An 8,621-nucleotide genomic window follows, 5' to 3' on the forward strand; every position below is an offset into this window, starting at 1 on the left:
TAGTAGACTAAATATTAGAATGCCACATGCTTTCTTCCTAATACTGCAACCACTGCTCCTGCAGAGAATACTAAATCATGAATATTCCAGTTCTGAACCCATCTGCTGTGCCTAAGCCATGTCAGGGCCCATTCAGTCTCCTCTGTGAGATACGCGGCAGGGATCTTACAGACGACTCCACGGGGACAGGGCAGGGAGTCCTGGAGGGAAGCTCTGAAAGAGGGGTCCACCAGGGGTTTTTGAGGATCCCCGCTACCCTTGGGGGTGTGAGGGGATCTGCTCCTACAAGGGGACCCTGGTCAGAGCATCAGCCTCTAGTTGAGTGAGCCGAGCAGAAGGGAGGAGGTATCCCACTCCTCACACCCTCTGCGGAGGCTTCAAGGTCAACTGGCTGGCTCTGACCCCCTAGCCTACCAGTTTCAGGCCTCCAGGAAAGAGCAAACTGCTAAAGCCGGCCACGCATCAGGAGGAAGCTGGCTCTCTCTAGGCCTAAGACTGAGTAAGGTTCTTCTCTCTGCTCCAGGGAGAGCCCTGGAGTTGTCAACGCCTCACAGGGTGAAGGGGAAATCAAGCTCCTTCCTCACTATCCCAAGCAGCACTCCAATCTCTGTGTTTCTAAGACCAAAACCAAAACAAAACAGGCCCCTAACCCCCCCAAAAACTGCAAGCAGATATTCGAAAGGATGTGACTTTGTTTCAGTCTCTTTAGTTCTTTTAAAAGCAAATGGATGCACCTCACCTGTGTGAAACTCGGCCACGTGGCAACTTTCCAGGTCTCTATGACCTGAGCTGCTCAATTATCCTGTCCCAATGTCACTGTCTCCATCTAGAAAGAGATGTCACTGCCTCCATCTAGAAAATGAGGATTAAATGCCTGTCCTGCCTACCAGACAGAAGTGCTGTGAGGTGCCAATGAAATCATGTATGAGAGGCACTTCCAAACCAAGAAATGCTTTATAAATGTAAATTGTGATTATTTTAAATGTTTACATGCCTGAGAATAAAGACTGAAAACGCAAAAGTCCTATGAAAGCCAAATGTTGTCATTTGTTAATGACATGTGTTAATATACATCATTTATAAGAGAACACTTCAGGCCCTCACTTCGTGCCTATTTATTCTTGTTTTACACACAATTTGAACAAACTTGATTTCTAGGTAGGCAGATTGATTACAAAGTGGGGAGGAGCTGCCTGAAGTACCCAGATAGCAGTCTGAAAACAAATTACCCAATAATTATATACATCTATATGTATATAGTTATGTATATATACAAGTAGATAGTTATATGTATAGTTCTATAACTATGTATGTACATTGTCATATGTATATTAAATTAACTAAAATCACACTTTACTCAGATTTCCTTAGTTTTCTTTTTCTTTTTTTTTTTTAAAAGTGTTAGAATTAATGTTTTATTGTCATGCAGATGGCAACTGGGTTTATGTCTTCATATTTTATATTTTTGTAAATTAAAAAAATTACAAGTTTTAAATAGCCAATGGCTGGTTATGTTTTCAGAAAACATGATTAGACTAATTCATTAATGGTGGCTTCAAGCTTTTCCTTATTGGCTCCAGAAAATTCACCCACCTTTTGTCCCGTCTTAAAAAACTGGAATGTTGGCATGCATTTGACTTCACACTCTGCAGCAACATCCTGATGGTCATCCACATCTACTTCAAGGAATATCACGTTGGAATACTTTTCAAAGAGGGAATGAGAGAAAGGCTTGATCATTTTGCAAGGCCCACACCACGTGGCTGAGAAGTCAACTACTACAAGTTTATCACCTGCAGCGTCCAAGGCTTCCTGAAAAGCAGTCTTGCTCTCGATCTGCTTCACCATCTTGGCTGCTGGGATCTGACGAGCGGCTGTGACGACCGATGGAAACGGATCCAAAGCACCAGACGGAGCTTCCTTAGTTTTCTTTTTCATTTTATTTTTTTGTTTTGTTTTTAGTATAGAGATGAGGTCTCGCTTTGTTGCCCAGGCTGGTCTCAAACTCCTAGGCTCAAGCGATCCTCCCAGCTCGGTATCCCAAAGTGCTGGGATTACAGGTGTGAGCCACCGCGCCCGGCCCAGTTTCCTTAGTTTTTGCCCAATATCTCTTTTCGGTTCTGGGCTCCCAACCTGGATGCCACATCACATTTAATTGTCACGTCTCCCCAGACTCCCTCTGTCCAGACTGTACTCTTCGGAGGAAAGTCACTATGCTCAGCCCACACGTAAACAGTGGGGAGTTTTGCTCCGCCTCCCTGTCGACAGAGATTCTGCATAAGTTATTTGCAATTCTTCTGCATGGGAGATTTCTCTCTTCTGTATTTATTGACTTAATTATCTACTTATATCAGTATGGACTCCTGGATATTTATTTTATACTTTGGGTTATAATCCAATACTATTGTGTTTATTTTGTTGTTCAAATTGTTCCAGTTTTGGTCATTGGGAACTCTTTTCGTTGGTTTCTGTGATCTTTGACAAACTTCCACGAATGTGGAGGGTTTTCTTAAAGTACTTTCTTACTTTTTGGCACTACAAAATCATTCAGGCTCACTGCATATATTTTCTGCCTTGGTCCTAGAAGCAGCCATTTCTTAAAGGGACCCTGATTCCTTTTATTAGACAATAGTTAGAAACTAAGATCTGGGTACTAGGTATAATCATTGCTACTGGGGTGTCATTGCTTCTAGGGCCTTTCAGCTGGCAAAGCAAGGAAATATATGTGTGCATACTAACCTGTGGATAAACAGAGATCTATAAATATTTTTCTTTTTTTTTGAGACAGGGTCTTACTCCCGTTACCCACACTGGAGTGCAGTGGCACGATCATAGCTCACTGCAGCCTTGACCTCCTGGGCTCAGGTGATCCTCCCACCTCAGCTTCCCAAGTAGCTGGGGCTACAGACGCATGCTACCACACCTGGCTAATTTTTTTTTTTTTTTTTTTTTTTTCAGTAGAGACGAGGTTTCACCATGTTGCCCAGGCTGATCTCAAACTCCTGGGCTAAAGCTATCCACCCACCCCACTTCAGCCTCCCAAAGTACTGGGATTACAGGTGTGAGCCACCATGTCCGGCCTATAAATATTTCTCTATATAACAATCTGCATCTGTATGAACAGTTTAGGCATGAGTACTGGGATTACAGGTGTGAGCCACCATGCCCGGCCAATAAATATTTCTACATGTAACAATCTGCATCTATATGAACGGTGTAGGCATGAATGCTGGGATTACAGGCATGAGCCACCATGCTCGGCCAATAAGTATTTCTATATGTAACAATCTGCATCTATATGAACAGTTTAGGTGTGAGCGCTGGGATTACAGGCATGAGCCACCATGCCTGACCAGTAAGTATTTCTATATGTAACAGTCTGCCTCTGTGAACGGTTTAGGTGTGAGTGCTGGAGTTACAGGCGTGAGCCACCATGCCTGTCCAATAAATATTTCTATATGTAACAATCTGCATCTATGTGAATGGTTTAGGTTCTGCAACTCTAATCTATTACCACATGGATCATTCTAGCTTCATCCCTGGCTTATCTGCAAACTTGCATTCCAACAGTGAGAAACCTGGCTGCCATCAATTTACTTAATTGTTCAATTCCTGTATATTTGTATAGTAGTGTCAGAATTGTAAACACGCGCCTTCTTTATAAACAACTTTCTCAGCTATAGCACGGTACTTACGTGCAGTTCCCTTTGCTTTTAGTCTCACTTAAGTCCACTAATTTCCTAAATTACTTAGGTCAGCACCTTTTTCTCTCATTCCCTTCACTTAGGTTGTTTCATGAATTCATAATATAGTTATATTCCTTTGTCATAATCTGCATTTCATGCTGCAGATGATGAATGATGATGTCTGGCCTCCTACATGATTTTTTTTAAAGTTTGCACACATTAATGTTCACTCTTCATGCTGTAAAGTTCTATGGGGTTTGACAAATGCATAATGTCATGTATCCACCATTACAGTATCATACGGCATGATTCCACCACCCTAAAAAAATCACCTGTACTTCACCGATCCAACCCTCTCCCCTCTATCCAAATCCCTGGCAACCACTGATCTTTTTACTGTCTCTATAGTTTTGCCTTTTCCAGAATGTCATACGATTGGAATAATACATTACGTAGCCTTTCCACACCGGCTTTTTCCACTTAGCAATGTGCACGTAAGGTTCCTTCATATCTTTTCATTACTTGATAGTTCATTTCTTTTTATCACTGGATCATATTCCATTGTATTGATGTGTCACAGTTTGTTTATCCATTCACCACTGAAGGACATCTTGGTTGCTTCCAATATTTAGTGACTATGAATAAAGCTGCTATAAACATTCACATGCAGGCTTTTGTATGGACGTATGTTTTCAGTTCATTCAGGTAAATAAATACCTGTGTGTGCAGCTGCTGGATCATATGGTAATACTATGTTTAGCTTTGTAAGAAGCTGTTAAACTGTCTCCCAAAGTAGCTGTACCACTTTGCCATTTCCACCAGCAGTCAATGAAAGCTCCTGTTGCTCCACGTCTTTGCCAGCATTTGGTATTGTCAGGTTTTTGTTTTGTTTTGTTTTGAGGTTTTGTTTTTTGCCATTCTAATAAGTTATCAAATAACTATGTAGTCGTATCCCATTGTTATTTTAATTTGCAATTCCCTAATGATAAATAATGTTACACGTCTTTTCGTATGCTTATTTGCCATTTGTATATCTTCTTTGGTGAAATGTCTATGCATATCTTTAGCCTTTTTATTAATTTTCTGCTTTCTTCTTTTATTGCCAAACCCAACATCACCTAGATTTTCTTGTGTTTTCTTCTTCTAATCCATGAACATAGAATAGTTCTCTAGAAGTGTTACAGTTTTCCATTTCATATTTAGGTCTGTGATCCATTTTGAGCTAATTTTTGCAAAAGGTGTATGTTCTGTATCTGGATTCATTTTTTGCCTATGGACATCCAATTGTTCCAGTGCCATTTGTTGAAAAGACTATCCGTTCTCCATTGCACTGCCTTTGCTCCTTTGTTAAAAACAATTTGACTATATTTGTGTGATTGTTTTCTAATAGAGCTTTTTATTCTATCCCATTGCTCTATGTGTCTATTCTTTCATTGATACCACAGCCCTGATTACTATAACTTTACAGTAAGTCTTGAAATCAGATATTGTGAGTATTAGCCAATTCAATACTGAAGAAGAATAACAAAGTGGTTGCCAGGGATTTGGGTGGGTCTTTTGCCTTTACATATACATTTTAGAATCAATTTGTTGATATCTACAAAATAGCTCCCTGGGATTATGTCAAATCTAGCGATCAAGTTAGAATAATTGACATTTTAACAATATTGAGTCTTGTGATCCATGAACATAGAATAGGTCTCCATTTTTTTAGATCTTCTTTGATTTATTTGTTTCACAGTTTCCACATATTGATTCTGTACATAGTTTATTAGACTTACACCCAAGTGTTTCATTTTTTCTACGCTATTGTAAATGATATATTTTTTAATTTTCAACTCTTCATTGCTGGTATATAGAAAAACAGTTGGCATTTGTATTAGGTTGGTGCAAAAGTAATTGCAGTTTTTACCATTAAAAGTAATATTTTGACCTTGTAGACTGCAACCTTGCTATACTTGCTGAGTAATTCCAAGTTTCTCATGGGTTTATTTTTTGGTTTTGTTTTCTTTCGTTTTGCTTTTGCTATTGTTTTTGTCAATTCTTTGCATTTTTTCTACACAATCAAGTCATCTATGAACAAAGACAGTTTTAGTTCTTCCTTCCCAACCTGCATATATTTTATCTCATTTTCTTTTGTTTTTTAATTATAATACTAGCTAGGACTCCCTGTACAGTGCTCAATAAGAGGGGTGGTAGGGGACATACTTGCCTTGTTCCAGTCATAGGACGAAAGCATCCAGTTTCTCACTGTTAAGTATGATGCTAGTTGTAGGCCTTTTGTAGATGTTCTTTATTAAATTGAGGAAGAATCCTCTATTCCTAAGTTGTTGAGAGTTTTTATAGTGAATGGTGATGGATTTTATCAAATGCTTTTTTTGAATCAATTGATGTAATTACATGATTGTCTTCTTTATCTTGTTGATGTGAATTACATTGATTGATTTTTAAATGTTGAAACAGTCTTGCATTCTTGGAATAAATCCCACTTGGTCATGCTCTGTAATTATTTGTATACATTATTTGATTTGATTTGTTAATATTTTGTTGAGGATTCTTGAATTTATGTACATGAAAAATAATAGTCTTTACTTTTCCTTTCTTGTAATGTCTTTTCTGATTTTGGTTTTAGGGTAATGCTGGCCTCACAGAATGAGTTAGGAAATGTTCTTTGTGCTTCTATTTTCTGAAAGAAATGTTCCTTAAATGTCTGGTAAAACTCACCAGTGAAATCATCTGGGCCTCGTGCTTTCTTTCATGAAAGATTATGAATTATTGATTCAATTTCTTTGATAGATGTAGAACTATTCAGACTATCTCTTTCTCCTTGTGTGAGTTTTAGTAGTTTGTGCCTTTTGAGGAACTGATCCATTCATCATAGTTATCAAATTTGTGGGCATAAAGTTGTTCATAGTATTCTTTCATTATCCTTTTAGTGTCCCTGTGATCAGTAGTGATAGCCTCTCCTTTGTCTCTGATATTGATAATTTGTGTCTTCTCTCTTTTTTTCTTGATTAGCATGTGTACAGGTTTATCAATTTCATTGATCTTTTCAAGGAACTAGTTTTTGGTTTTGTTGATTTTCTCTACTGTTCTGTTTTCAAATTTATTGGTTTCTTCTATAATTTTTATTATTATTTTCTGCTGCTTGCTTTAAACTTAAATTAGTGTTCTTATTGTAGTTTCCAAGGTGAAAGCTTAGATTGTTGATTTTAGATATTTCTTCTTTTCTAATATATGCATTCAATGCTGTAGATTGCCCTCAAATTTCTACTTTCACTGCATCCCACATACATTGATAAGTTGTATTTTCATTTTCATTTAATTCAAACATTTTAAAATTTCTCTTGAGACTTTTTTGGCCCTTGTGTTATTTAAATGTATGTTGTTAAATCTCTAAATATTTTTGGATTTTCCAGCCACCTTTCTGCTACTGATTTTTAGTTTAATTTCACTGTGGTCTGAGAACATATGTTGTATGTTTCTATTCTGTTAAGTGTGTTAAGGTGTGTTTTATGGCTCCAAATGTGGTCTGTCTCGGTGAATGTTCCATGTGAGTTTGGGAAGAATGTATACTCTGCTCTTGATGCTTTGAGTATTCTATAAATGTCAATGAAATCAAGTTGATTGGTAATTCTGATCAGGTCAACTATATCCTTACTGATTTTCTCCCTGCTTGATTTATCAATCACTGAAAGAGAGGTGTTGAAGTCTCCAACTATAGTAGTGCACTTGTCTAACTCTCCCATCAGCTCTGTCAATTTTTTTTTAAGATGGAGTTTTATTTGTTGCCCAGGCTGGAGTACAGTGGCATGCTCTCAGTTCACTTCCACCTCCGCCACCTGGGTTCAAGCGATTCTCCTGCCTCAGCCTCCTGAGTAGCTGGGATTACAGGCACCCGCCACAACCCCCGCTAATTTGTGTATTTTTAGTAGAGATGGGGTTTCACCATGTTGGCCAGGCTAGTCTCCAACTCCTGACCTCAGGTGATCCATCCCCATCAGCCTCCCAAAGTGCTGGGATTACAAGTGTGAACCACCACGCCCATCCAGTTCTGTCAATTTTTGCATCACACATTTTGATGCTCTGTTGTTACGTGCATACACATTATGGATTGTTATGTCCTTTTGGATAATTGGCCCCTTTATCAATGTGTGATTCCTCTGTTTAGTCCTGAGAATTTTAATTTTCCAAAGTCAGCTTTGTCTGAAGTTAATGGAACTACTCCAGCTTTGTTTTCTTAGTGTTAGCATGGTGTGTCTTTCTCCATTCATTTACTTTTAACTTATCTGAATCATGATATTTAAGATGGGTTTCTTATAAGCAAAATATAGCTGGGTCTTGTTGTGCTATTTAGCCACTCTGATAATCTCTGTCTTTTAATTTGTATACTTAGACCATTCACATTTAAAGTGATTATTGATATAGCTGGGTTAAATCTATCATGTCTGTAACTGTTTTCTATTCATTGTACTTATTCTTTGTTTCTTTTTCTTCTTCCCTGGTTTTCTTGCCTTCTCTGAGCATTATTTAATTGAGCATTTTATGTGATTCCATTTTATCTGTTAGCATATCAATTATATTTCCTTTAAAATTTCTTTTAGTAGTTAGCCTAGATTTTGCAATATACAATTACAACTAATTTAAGTCACTTCAAATAAAACTATACTAATTCACATGTATTGTAGGTACCTTATAATAGAATTTCCAATTCCTCCTCTTGTCCCTTATAACGTTGCTGCCATTCATTTCACTTATTCATATACTATAATTTACCCAATAACTTATTATTTTGCTTTAAACAGTTATCTTTTAGATCAATTAAGAATAAAAATAATTTTTTTTTGAGATGGAGTCTCGCTCTGTCACCCAGGCTGGAGTACAGTGGCACAATCTTGGCTCACTGCAGCCTCCGCCTCCTGGGTTCAAGTGATT

At 37.9% G+C, this 8,621-nt stretch overlaps 1 pseudogene across 1 annotated transcript; it reads right to left on the reverse strand.

The window, feature by feature from the left end:
- Positions 1–1,394: 1,394 nt before the first annotated feature.
- LOC100587918 lies at positions 1,395–1,915 on the reverse strand (annotated as a pseudogene). The gene has a single exon (XR_001113686.2). The product of XR_001113686.2 is annotated as a thioredoxin pseudogene (transcript).
- Positions 1,916–8,621: the final 6,706 nt, after the last annotated feature.

This window comes from Nomascus leucogenys, chromosome 22a (assembly GCF_006542625.1).
Source record: "Nomascus leucogenys isolate Asia chromosome 22a, Asia_NLE_v1, whole genome shotgun sequence".
NCBI lineage: Eukaryota > Metazoa > Chordata > Mammalia > Primates > Hylobatidae > Nomascus > Nomascus leucogenys.